Raw genomic sequence first — 14,351 nt, 5'->3', positions numbered from 1 at the left:
GTCAAATACTGCCACTTTGTCAGTAAGTTTGGCGTCAGACACAGACACCAAAAGCTGCCTTTCTGCCAGGTGGCGTCAGTTTGAAATTCTGCCAGTAGCGACGTAATATAAGGGCCGGTGTATGGGTCCAACCAACCCTGGACTTTCACCCGGGAGCCCAGTGTTTGCTTCCAATGTGGAGCCAAACCATGAGTTTTTTTTTCTAAACCCAACCAGGTGTCCTTTTGTTGCCTAACCATGTACTTTTGCTGACATTCCTGCCTTGGCTGCTGCATCCTAGAACATCAGCAGCAGATGCAGGAGGATACCTAACATGTAAAATGTAGATGTGAAAGTCCACTGAAAAATGGTGATATGTGACGACCTGGGATGAGAAGGTGTTGTGGTACTTGATGAGGTGGGTGTACTACTACAAAGATAAGTAGGTTACAGAGAAGGTAGTGGCTATACTCTCCCATATCCTCCTGAAGACAGAACTTTTGTTTGGTATGCATTTTTAATTTCTCTTGGCTATTTGGTATCATTTGGATCTGATAAGTTTAAAAAACTAAACACTGTCAATGATAATGAAGTCCCAATGTTGTCAAACAAGATGATAATAAAGTCATTGGGCCCTATTTAGATGGTCTAAAACGCAAAGCGCCAGGCGTGCGGTGCATGGGCATGTCCCAGTCACTTGCTAGTTTGACAGCGCGTTTTCAGACTGTGCACCATGGCGGAGAGTCTAAAATGTATCTCTGTATCGACTGTCCCGTCACATCTGATGTCAGATCAAAGGGGATTGGCACCGTTTGGCACATTTGGCACGCGTAATGGAAACCCAACCTGATTTGATTAACACAGCTACAAAGTAATAAGTTCACATCCCTCTCAGCCAACCACAAACAGCCACAGCATCAGATAGGGAGTATATATTCAGCATCTGTCATCTTAGAAAAGATGACAGATGCTAGCCTAGAGATGCATATTACTAACTTGTTTAACAGCGAAATACTGCGCCGTTGACTTTAGACCAGGTTTTTGTTGTTCACTGGCGCATTTGCTTTTTACGTCATCTAACTAGCAACGCGCCATGACTGTGCCTGACCACTCCTCATTTTTAGACCAACACACCCAGAGAAGCGCAAGTTCATTTGCTAGTTAGACGACGAGGGCGCAGGGCATGAAAATGACAACTGCGCCTGCATCTAAATAGCAATGACACTTGCGACATGGATTATGCGCCCTCCGACATCCGCTTTAGATCATCTAAATAGGGCCCATAATGTCTTCAGATGAGTACTTTCTAGTCAGTACTTTAACACGCAGCTTGAGAAAATTGAATTATTGGCTTCGTCTGACCGAAACTGGACTTTCAATAGTTCGATTGAAAATCAAACTATTACTATGTTCTGTGCATGCACCACTTTTTCTTTCGTGGGCTTTCACCTGGAAGCAGTGCAGCAACTCCCAGAAAAACAAACAAACAAACATCATGGTAGCTGAGAAGCAGAAGACGCAATTATGGACGGACCAGGAAACTACATTCATGCTCTGGAAGCTAAAGGAGCTAAACATTTTGAAGTTTATGGATGGTAGGAAAACGCAAAACGCGGATTCATTTTAAGAAGTTTCTGAACAAGAACCGGAACTAGTTCAATAAGCACTATATTAAAAAGGACACAGCGCCGCCTATCGAGGCGGAGTCAGATGTACTTGGTCAGAAATTCAATTTTCTCTTCTGTATACTCAAAACAAGACGAGAAGTCTGACTTGACTGATTAGCCGAGCTATGAGCTAAACTCGACTACTGCGTGCATGTAAACGTACTGAGTGTCTTAGCTTGTTGTGATGTCTTCATATGAGGACACAGGGTCTTGGGAGGATATATCCCGAAGGCTTTCAGGGGTAGAAAGAAATGTGGTTATACCCCGTATACCCGTGTAGACCCACCATTACACCACCAGGTGTGCACATGTAGGAGGGAAGTGAGTTCCTAAGTTTGGATGCAGCTTAGGAGAATTGTGCTGAGTTTGATGGCCGGATGTGCCTAAAATGTTACTTTAATGAGTGCTGTGCGTCACATTGACTGAGTTCCCTTCATGCACATTGTGCATATTGACAAAAACAAACAGCTACAATAAATATCACAAACAGAAGTCCAGTAAATATTGTTCCTTTTTCAATAAACCATGATGGTAAGACAATCTGTGAACTAAAACACACACACACACACACACATACAGGAACACACACTACATCCCTGGGTTTAGTAGCTACCCCCCTTCCGGTTACGTCACAGGGTACAAGGAGCGCAAGTTGCAGCGGTGCGGCTCGCGCTCACTCAGCCACTTGCCAACTGTGACCACAGAGCTCACTTTATAAACCTCTTATTGAAACGTTATCCCAGAAATAGTTAACTTCTCTGCAGCCGCTGACAGGACTGAGGACTTCCCTCTGAAGCTGAACGCAGGCGGTCATTTATTTTGAAAGTTGGATTACAGCGGAGTCTCTTGAAGAACTGAGAGGAAATATTGTCTGCCAGATGCTGCTCAGAAGATGAGCAGCAGCGAAGTACAGATTTGGGAAATCAGCGGAATCCCGTGCTGTCAACGGTAATTACTTATCTATTTATTTCCTCCAGTTTGATGATATTTCCACGTGCGCTGCAAGTGAACTGAAATATCACTTACTTTAAAACAAATCACGGGCTTTTATAAGAAGAAAACTGCGACTTTATAGGGAGATTGTAAATGGGTATTTATACGACTTACAAACTTCGTGGTCATGGTTTAATTTCCTGGAATTTAATGTTAAGTGACTGCTGGTGGTGTCACTTATCGCTCCTGTTCAAATGCCTTGTTATCTGGACCATCCACTATCTGGGATCTGCACTTGGACAGTCAAACCCACAAGTAGGCTATGTTTTACTTAGTGGATGTCAAGGTAATGTGACCCTATTTACGAGCACAGTCATGCAGTTATCCATAAAAATAAGGAGTTTTCTGGCTCTGAATGGGCTTCAAACACCAGTTAAACACAACTGCACTTCTAAATTATTTTAATTATAACATTGCTGCAAAACAGACATTTTTATATTAAGTACAAGTCCAAGCACATAGATGCACATGAAACCTACATAGTAGCCTAATGAAACTGCTTAATTAATAGCTGTAAAGGAGTCAGGCTGCATAGGGATGAATAAAACAGCACATGCAATGTGATTAAATACAATGCAAGTTTTTAAGGGTGAGATTTTACTTTAAAGGCATGTGCTGTTGTAAGTTGTGGTGTTGCTGCAGTGTGCTCTGTGGTAATGTGTTTCTGTTATTGTGTCCATCCTGTGTACTGTGTGATGCAACCAGTTTATAATGAGGGCTGTAGTTAAGAGACAACACCAGATCTGTCAAACTGAAACCAAGTCTAAGGTCAGCGTGAATTTGCACGGAGGACCAAAAATAATGGGGCACCCTAAGTTTAGGACTGTGAGACATGACCAAACAAAGTTTTTTTTTTGTTTTTTTTGTTTTTTTACAAAACTAAATAAGTTATCTTGCCCTCTTTGTGCAAATAATTGCAGAATTGTAAAATATATTGAGGCCAGGATGTGCACAAGCTCAGGGCTACACATAATGTATTTATTTTTTATTTATGTGAATGAAAATAGTCAATATTTGTGTGTGTTTCTCTCATATATTATTTTATTTATACATTTATTCTACAATAGACTCTCTGACTCTGAGGCAAATGAAGTGTGGGCATCCTGTGCTGTACATTCGAAAAATGTGTTTCATTATGTACCAGGCAGGATAAACACATTAGTGTGTCTCTGTTTACACTTTAACACTGAATACATACACATTTAATTGTTCGGCGAGCTAATTGTCCAGGAGTGATTTTGATCCTAATGAGACCCACTTGGGCAGCATCACGCGAGTGACAGAACAACATGTCTCAGTGCCTTCTGCATGCACTGTTAGGTAAACACCTCTTACACATAACTAAACAAACACATTCATTCATATCCCCCGACACATCTGCTGGAGTAATAAGAGAGATGCGTGCTTCTTGCTGAGGAATCAGTTCGGTGCGTACAGGTGCACTCCATGAATGAGTGCTGCCTCGCTGTATGTTGTCTGTAGAGGTAATTTGCAAACATTAACGGGTGGTACAGGTGCGTCAGTGCATATAAGATAAACACCAGTGCAGTTTTGTGATGCATTAAGTAATCTTCTGCTCTCTGAGTGCTACTACAATCAGCAGGGCGAACTTTTCCCAGCTGCGAGTGCCATTATGTGTGTGTGTGAAAATGCTGAATGATCAGTTTGGTGTGAGGGGTTGCATTTGTTCAGAGGTTACATAAACATTTTAATCTCATATGCATGCAACACACTGTGCATTTGCAAAGCTCACCAGCTAAAATGACTGTAAGACTGCGACTGTGATCAGGCGTCAAGGGGCTGAAACTGAAAGCAGCGAGTGCTTGCTGATATTTTTGCACCCTTTAGAGTGCTGTACGTCAGTGCTATAGTGTTCAGCTCCATCCTCCTGAGGTCTTTTTCAATAATTTCATATGGGAAGCGATGTATTCAAATGACTGCACTCTCCCTCCTCTCTTTGTCTGTGGAATTTTGTGCCTTGAGCAAAGCAGCATCAGTACCATGTAGTGTCATCTCAGCTGTAATTGTCATTGAGGCGTGAGTGTGCTTGTGTGGTAGGAAACCTATATGGACATTTCTGGCTGCAAAAATATACCAAAAGCTTTTTTTCACTTGTCACCTCTGATGTCATTTCAAGTTGTTTAAAATGAATGCTGTGTTGTGGATGTGTGCTTTGATAGAGTGAGGCATTGTGTTCCTATAGCAAGCTCTACGGTTATCTCAGCAGAAAGCCACAGAGATAAGTTGAAACAGGTGGTTACAGTTTATTTACATGCATTTTGATTAGCTCTAGTTTTCAAAAGTCAAAACACTGCAGGGCAGAAGCTTTTCTAAAATCTTGCTTTTATCCAAATGATGTTTAGAAAGCAGGTAAGGCTGTCATCAGATGACAAGTGCAGATGAACCTGTCACAGTCGTATACATGTTGTGCCCAAAGTGGATAAACTGCAGATAACCACAAAATCAGAAGCTGTGCAGATTAAGGTGGACTATAATGGAAACTGCCACATAACAAAAACTTGGAAACTATTTTTCTAATCAGGTACTTTTCAATTCCACACTGGAGGAAATGTGACGTGAAGTGAGAGCACATGTAAGGCATCCTAGACGTGTTTATTTTTAAGTTTAACAGACATAAAAAACTTGGCCAACATTTGATCTGATCACCCAAGTTGTACCTGATTACGGGGCAAGGAACTATTTATTCAACTTTAACTGTCTTGAGTCTTACATTCGGCCTTCATGACGATTTTTTTTTAATTTTTTAAAGATTTTGTCTAGAAATACGTGGTAAAATCTTTAAAAAAAAATCACAGTAAAATAATTTTAAAAAAGGCATTTATATAAACATTGTGAAACAAAAATTGGATGTGTTGGAGTCACGGGACATAGTCGTACCCAGCAGGTATATTTTAACCTGTTTTAAGAAGACAAACTTTTTAATTGAATAAGGGACTGTATGAAAATTATTGCAGTTGTAAAAAAAAGCAAATCCCCAACCAGGCATATTATTTTTTCTATGACTCCTCTCTTGACTAAGGGAAAAAATTGCTAAACAACTTCTGAAAATAATAAAACAGGGTTAAATTGGTGCAACTTGTTAAATCATGGGGGAGAGCGGGGTCAGTTGGGACAGGTAAGGACAGTGTCTTTTTAGTGAGAAAGCAGCTATATGACTATGCCTTTCACCCTGCTCATACTCAACCACAACCTCTTCAGTTTCAACCTCAAAGTGGAAGCCTTCTGTCTATTCCTCACAGTTTATTTACAGTTTTGAATTCGACAGTGTGTAAATTTTGGCTTTTTTGTTGTTGTTCTTCTACCATACTGGTTTCAGTTATGCCACATACAAAACAAATATTGCTGGAAGGCTGATTTTCTGATGCATCAGTTTGTGCTGGTGTTAGCTGTCTGAATTTTTGTTTGTAGCAAGCACAGGAGTCCAAAGTTTGTCTGCTCATGTTGGAACAGTTTTGTTTATGGTTCATACCTTGTTACAAATCAAAGACAAAGGCGTTTCCAAATTGAATAATACCCACTATATAATGTTACTGAGTGAATGTTTAGTCCATGAAGAGATTTAGAGTGTGTTGAATGTTCAGAGTTCAACCTCTTGTTGCTATTGACTTTTTTGTGTTGCAATAGCCTGCATAAACCTTTGGGCTACATGTAGCATATGGTAACCACATTGAGCTGAGAGGTGCTAAAAAGTTGGAAGAAAGCCCAAATCCATATCTCAGTCATTTATGAAGAGATAATGATTTTACACATTTTCTTTTTCTCAAGTAAATGTGTGAATAGGTAACTTTATAAATATGAGGTGTTCAAATTTACATAGCATATTTAGAACAAGGTGTCCCAGCAGACTCACCCACTGTTCCAATTGTCCTGGGGAAAATGTACTCCTTGTGCATTTAACAAAATAGTTAATTTACACAGAGTAAAAAAGGAAAAATGACGGTATGAAACAGCAGAGACACTTTAGCAACCTGGTGAGTACTGCCATTAGCATCAAGCTAGCAAAGAATGTTACTTCTTTATAATGGAGACGGACATAAAGTAAGAAAATTAAAAAATCGTGGCGGGGCTTTTACTGAAGAGGCTATCAGCTTAATTTTGAAACAGACTACATTATAAACGCTCTGTTATTTATTAATCCCTCTGTATTTTTATATTTTTTTACTTTTTATTCGCTCCCGTTGTCTTTATAAAGTTAATGCATTGCGCCATCATTTCAAACTTAACACTTCCTGTACTGTTTCAGGTTAAAAGCCCCTTATAACCTCGGCTGAGAGAATCCCTCCATTTTATAAAGAGGCTTTTACTGTGAAACATTTGCAGGAACTTGTTGTGGAGGATTCAGTGACTCGCATGTTTGCGTATGGTACTTCAAATGGAGCTCCTGCCATCTGGTGGTGCTTTTTATGTTACTACAACAACATTTCGGCTGGCACATGAACAGACACAGTGACTGAAATAATAGTAAAAGTAATAAAAATAGGACAAGAATAACCCGATGACATCACACACGTTGTGAAAGACGACAGGGGATGATCGGTGTGGAACACTGTGTAGTGTGTCATATCTGTCGGCCAAGTCACGACACAATTTTATGACTCCACAATTGCGTAGTGTGACATAGTGACTTTCAGAACGGACAGAAATGTCGTGTAGTGTGAACCAGGCATAAGTAGTAATGAGTAATGGAAGGTTATTTTGCAATGGTAGAAAAGTATCCCAACTATCCCCGCTCTCCCCGAACACTTTAGTTCAAACCAAAGTGCACCTTTTGATCCAGGTCAAACAGACATACATCACAGTGCTGTCTGCAAAGCACTTTAGGACTTTCCTCATTCACAAACATGCGCTTGTCCTGCACGTCTTTGATCTTTAACTTGTTGAGTCAAGCACTCACGCTGCCGAGACAAGAGTTATCCTGTCTGTAAACATTCAGCTTTGTGTCTGTGGGAACTGTGACTGCTGGAGATAAACTGTGAAGACAGTCAGTGTGCGATAAATCAGAGATGGGGAGGATGCATGAGAGGGAGCAATTGATTCTCTGAACTCAAGCGTACTGTGCATCTTCACAGCTGATGGACACTGTGAGACTATTAAGTATGTAACACTGACATGCATTGGTTGGTCCATGGTGGCGTATTGTAGTGCATGATTGGCACGCTGCAAGATTGAGATGAAAGAGAGGTCAACAATGATAGACTTAACGTTTGACAAGGTAAGAGAGTGGACAGCCCTGCATATCTCTGCACGTCTCTTTGCCCTTTGTGGTTTCCTGAGTATGAGCCAGCTATCAACATGAGAGCGAAAGAGAGAGATGGATGAATGAGATGAGAGAGATGCAGTAGCTTTGCTTATTTCTTGCTCTGTGTCTTCTTTTCTTCTGGCTGTAGCGTCGAGAAAGAAAGAGAGCTGAGAAAGAAAGAAACATAAAGACAGATACAGATCGCAGACAGACAAAGAGACAGATTGAGACAGCAACAAAAGAAACAGAACAAAAGAGAGAGATGATCAGGAGATCCTCAGCTGATGGCCTTTGGTGGCGCGGAGGACAGGTGTGAGGAGGTCTGTAGGTGTCAGCAGCTGTCAAGTTGCTATGGACGCCCTGTGCTGCTCCACAGGCTCCGGTTCAAGCGGACCCCTGTAATGGACCCAGGAGGGCTAAGAATAGCTTCCACTACAAAGAGCTGTCACTCCGGATTGTAACAGAACGGCGATAAGGGTCTGACTGGATACCACCGCAGGGCTCCACTTTGCCATACAGCTCCTAACACCTTGTCTGCGAACACACACGTGTGCACACACTAATAGGTACATGAGCAAATACAAAAAATGGCAAGGTGAATAATTTAATGATGCAGACACCTCAGAAACAGCAACTATGAGACAAAATTCTGCTGTGGTAATCCCAAAGATTTCAGTCCCGGTTGATCAGACAACAGCCGTAGTCACAGAGTTTCTTTCTCCATCATTCTGTGAGCAACCGTGGTCTGATTTTACACTACACATGGCATGAGTTTGCAGACAGTTGGGCACTGTGAAAGGAGTTGGTTGCCTCCAGTGACTGTAAGATGGATAACCAGTCTCCACTTCTTTCCACTGTAGAAAAATTAAGCCAAAATATCGCAGATACGGCCAGCAGATACTGGTGAGGTCATTTAAAGTCTGCACAGCGGTATCGACTTTGCCCTGTATGACCAATCTTGAGCAGTGCCATTGATAGCGATTAGCACACACAGCTGTCTGTCATGATGTCAAACCCTCTTTTCATAGAATCAAGTAACTGATTAAAGAAAAACACCTTTGAACACACATCGGCATGATAATAACTATCTAAAATGACAGAAACCATCTTTGAGAATTATATGACGTGTGTTTAATCTCCTAGTTTGGGCTATGTCCTATCAGCTAACATGGGGTTTATGATCTATACTGCAGCCAGCCACTAGGGGATGATCGAGATGTTTTGATTTCAATTTGGGGAACTGTCATGTTGTCTGTCTTTATTATACAGTCTGTGTTTACCTTGCTAAGTTGGAGGTTTGCAACCTGTCGCCTGCAGCTCGTCATCTAACAGCTTACTGTGGCTGCTCCTTCTTTTTCCATTGCTCCCTGCAGTATTTCAAACTGATGTGTTGGCAGAAAATGCAGTGTTTTGAAGACACATTTTTGATGAACAATAGCGGCAAATTCTAAGCTCACTGAAAACACACATTGGATTTGCTGTGACCCCCTTCACAATAAAAGTCAACTTGCGATCCGACAGTTAAATGCTTTTAATGTGAAGCTGCAACACTCAGTTGTTTTTGTGTGTGTACCTTCGCATCATTCTCTGTCCCCTTCTCTAAATTCTGAGGTTTTTGCAGGTCTGTGAACACAGCACAAATTTGATCTCTTCATGAGTTTATCTTTTCTCAGCAGTACGTTGTGGAGTTTGAGTCACAGGGTTGATAATTGTCAGTCGATCCGATTATAGCTTATCAGATTGATGACGAGAGGAGCAGCTGCTGCAGAGGCGAGTGACAGAAAACTTTTAGAATGAGGTCAATGTTCTGCTCCATCTGTGTCCAGAGTACACTCTGCTCTCTGAATGTGTGATGCAATGAATATCACACAACACAAACAGTGCACCTAAGGAACGGTCAAGCTCAAAAAATAGAAAATCAATATGTGGCACTAGATGTTGACATCATGGCAGACCACCACAAATACATGAATGTGTGGGAAACCCTTTTGCCACTGCAAAAAAACAAAAACAAAACACAAACAAAAACATGTGGCTTTTTAATGCAGTGGGAATGGTTACACACTTGGGTCAAATCACTCTGCAGCAGTCACAGCTATTTATCGCCTTCCGCTCCGATCGGCATTGATGGGAACATGCTACTTTTAGCCCCTTAACTGGCGAGATGTAATGATGCGGCATCACAGAACACCGTCCATCTTCACCCAAGCAGTGCTCAAACATCGATCCAAAATAGTCTGCACTGATCTTGAAAGAGAGACTGTCTCATAGTGCTGTCTACTGTTAACCTGTTCTCCAGCCTGTCTGTGACGTTGACATGACACACCAAAAAACAAAACACACACACACACACACACACACACACACACAGGAAGGCATACTTGTCTGTCAGTAGACAAAGCTCTGGTCTACTGACAATGGGAAAGGAGTCTATAGCCTATTTTTAGCGGGTTTACTCGTGTTTTAAAAACCCACGTACACAGGCTAATTTTGGTGGAAATGGGGTGTTAATGTTACTGAAGTAGAAGTTGCATATTTTTTAAATGCACTGGGGGCCTTTCTGTACGCTATTTCAGGCTACAAAAACAACAAAATTCAATATTTTTCACATTCAAAACATCATAATAAATCTATAGCTGTTTTGGACCCAGGTGTATTACTAAGTACCCAAATAAGCACAGTGTAAAGTGTGTAGTATGAGCAGTTTTCCAGAAAGCTGCAAGCAGCGATATCACAGGCCGAGTAGTCAGCCTGTTCTGAACTGACACAGCACTTGTATGTGCAGATACACAGTGTTTACTGTATACACAATTCAACGGGAAATATCAGAACCAATCCCTTCCTGTTAGTGGCAGGAAACATCTACTCCTTATTGAATAGACATCGACTCCCATATTGCTTCGAGCCACGACTTGATCGGTGATTTTGTCGCCCAACTTTCAGGCACATGCTGGGTTAAACGGATAAGTTAAGAGTTTATTAAATCTTCCCAAGTGCACCCAACAGTGTGCCAGTAGCAGAGCAACTGTCAGATCCTTTAATGAAACCGCTTCGAAACCAGCTCTTTACCTCCAGGGGAAAATCAAATTACTTATTTGTTTTTTATGGAGCAATAAACACATGCATTTGCTATAGCAACGGAAAACCACTGGTGGAAGCGGAGGATGCGCGCAGTGGCTACCTTACTCCATTGCTGGGGATTTTAAAGGATGCTTCAATATTGATACATCAGGCGAAACATGTCATTAAGGCCACAGCTCAGAGCGTATTGTGCTTTGAGTAGTGGGTCGCGTCTGTTGCTTTTCCTCCATGTTCTCAGATATCAGATATGAAGTGCAACACATTCCATCACTTACTTTGGTCTGGGTGGCTGCCAACAGCTCACCCTCCTGCCCCTGTGAACAAATCCAGACAATGTTTTGGTGTTGCCTGCTCTGCAGTTGGGAAACAACAAGATTAATCAAACTGACAGAGCCGTACGTCCCAGCATGGTGGACAGGCTGAATTGTTTCTGCAACGCCAGTCAAGAGGAATCAGCACTTGAGCTGATGTCAACGAAAAGGAGCTAAATGTGATTTTTAAATTGTTTTCTAGGTATTTGTCTTAGTGTTTTTCTTGCCGCAGCTAGGAAACACCGCATCATTCCTCCACACACTGATCATAAGAAACCTATTCCAATATTGTAAATAAAGCAGAAGCAGTGATGCGATGCTCTGGGGAATCTGCATCATTTCATTCTTGGTTCGGTAAGAGGTTTGCTATTTAAGCCTCACAGCACGCAGATTCACCACATTGCCTCTGGGTATCAGCCAGACATTGAAACATCTAAATCCCATCTTTACTGAATCATTTTAACAAAGTCCCACAAGGAATAATTTGAGGATTACAGCGTCCCAGTGTGCATGCGGTTCAAAGGCGACTCTTGGAGCTGGCGCTGTGCAGGGAAGCAGAGAGATTAATTTATCCATTATTTTAAATCAATACCCGCTCAGTGTTAATGTTGGTGTCATTAATAATGGCTTTTTAAAATCACTCATCCTTTTAAAGGAAATCCTGTTAATTCATTACAGAAGAGCTGTTACAGAGAATGAGTTTCTGCAGAGGAAAGGATTATTCATATTATGAAATCGAAAAAGTTATGAATAAGTATCATTATTACATGAACACACTGATGGTTTAGACACTGTAGCCTATAGATAGCTCATTTTTTTTAAGTCGAACTCAAATTTGTACTCCCTGAATTTTTGTAAACATGAGCAAAAATGACACTGTAGCTATTTTAGTTTTTGGAAAGAGGATAAAACTATATTATGGACACATTTGTGATATAGCACCTAAGATTCAAGACTCTGGGCAGGTGATTCTATGGTAGTGTTATACCGAGATTTGAGGGTGTGGTTAGGAGATATCGGTTTCCATGTTACGCTACTGACTGGAGCACGTCATGGCCTTGTATAGTCCACGAATGTTGATAGAAGATACTTTTCCCTCCTTTTTTAACAAGCTCACATTTCATTGGTTATGTACTATAAGTAATGTACGGCATCTTTTGCTCTACAACGTCAAACATTTGGAGGACCCACAGTGCAGTCTGTTCTCATTCCTAGGGCAACAAATACAACAGCTTTGTCAGTGTCCATTAGCCAATGATCCTTATGCGCAAGGTACAGTGTCGTGTCCGTATGAGACATACTGGACTTTCAACCAGCTCCAATATAAACCCATCCGTGGTAATGACATAGTTTAAAGTAACCTCTGTCCAAAACATTCAGACAGTGCTGGCGGCCTAGTGCCATTCAGATGATGGTAAGCAGCCAAGAAAAAGACAATGAGGATATTTACTGATATCATCTCATATTGATCCCAGGCTCTTGAACTGAATCAAATTGAAATTATAGTGTGGCAGACGTTTTGATATCAGCAAATATTGTTTTATTTTCCAAAGAACCAAAATATCATATTGTGATGAGAACTCTGGAGAGAGCAGTGGTGAATGGTTCAAAAATACACAGGACTTTTTACCCAGGAGACTGGTGTTTGTGTCTCATGTGAAACAGTGGGTTTTTTAAAACTAGATTTTAATTACATAATTATCAGTAATAATAGAAATCATTATCAATGACATGTTTTAACCCAAATGATCTTTTTCTAAATCTAGCCAATTAGGTGTGTTGCCTAAACCTAAAATAGTTTTGGTGACAAAACCTACGTTTCCTGTGAACACTTGTGATTCTGAAAAAGTCAGTATGCATGTAATGAGCGGAAACTGACATGCTGTCCCTGAGCATCCAAAACTGATGCGAAAGAGCACATCATACTACAGCCTGTTCTCATGCACTGTTTGAATGTATAACTACGAAATTTGTATAACCCATGTAAACAGGAAGGCTACAATCACGTGACCAATGCATTGTTAGAAGTAAAGAAGGAAGTAGTATAAAGACCAAAAGTCCATGTAAGGAGGCAGGTTGTGGTGGTGGATGGGTAAAACAAACAGGACTTTCCCCAAAGGGTTTGCTACTGTGTGAATTCATTAGTCATCGTCATGCATTGTCATTAGATATCCTACAAACTGTTATATATATGCATTTTTGTAAGATAGCATGCAAAATGTGTGAGAATTTGTTGCATACTTTGTGTAGGGAGTTAAGGAGTTGTGTTAAGGAGTTGGGAGTGAGAACGTGCTGCTTTGTGCTACTAACACTGTATTTCACTCAGAAGGTGGAAGCTTTCACATGGAGTGACGTCCATAGTACTTTAATCACAGATGGTACTAACAGCAAAAAGCAGCAGGTAGTGACCCCAGGTCTGTGTGGCTGCTTGAACTGTGGTAATTTTATATACTATTTTTAGTGCCTGCCTACACAGACATTAAACCTATCAAATTACACTGTCAGAAAGAAAAACTCACGCCCACATACTGATCTATTTGCGGAAATTTACTTTTCATTTCAGTTTGACTTTAACACTCAATAAACAGCTCAGTTTTCAGGTGTGTAGAACACAACGAGCTGATGAACATTATTTCAGGCAATACTGGATGTCATACTCCAAAGTCTGTGTTGCCTCATTTTTGCATAAAACGTCAGTTAGGATGGAACAAGACGTTGGTTTTCTTGGTGACAAACCAGCCAGGTGCGATTGCATGATAAAAACATCAACTTCTGTGATGTATTAATAGCATTTTGAAGTCTCATAAATTAAACTGTCAAAACCCGTGATTAAAAAAAATGAACAAGGTACGGGAGTGAGAGTGAAGAGCCAACCGTCTTTGATATTTGAGCTCAAAAGATGTGGAGCAGTAATAATTTAGTGCTCCTTCCCATATGTTAATACTTAGACGAACTTCTTTGGGTATCTGGTAAATAGCACTCTACAGACAATCAGCCTGCCCATTAAACTCAATCAGAGCTTATATAAGATATGTAACTTCGTACTCAGGAGGTCATGAC

General features: G+C 40.8%; 1 protein-coding gene across 1 annotated transcript in view; it reads left to right on the top strand.

Moving 5' to 3' along the window:
• Positions 1-2,297: 2,297 nt before the first annotated feature.
• Positions 2,298-14,351, top strand: part of gcgra (glucagon receptor a) — a 64,376-nt gene continuing 52,322 nt past the window's right edge. Inside the window, exon 1 of the mRNA XM_050069102.1 lies at positions 2,298-2,594. The gene's annotated coding sequence lies outside the window, so the exon portion shown is untranslated. The remainder of the gene's footprint in view (positions 2,595-14,351) is intronic.

The sequence above is a fragment of the Epinephelus moara genome, chromosome 18 (genome assembly GCF_006386435.1).
Source record: "Epinephelus moara isolate mb chromosome 18, YSFRI_EMoa_1.0, whole genome shotgun sequence".
NCBI classification, from domain to species: Eukaryota; Metazoa; Chordata; class Actinopteri; order Perciformes; family Serranidae; genus Epinephelus; species Epinephelus moara.
The sequence above is the reverse complement of the archived record's forward strand: the minus strand, read 5'-3'. Positions and strand labels throughout refer to the sequence as shown.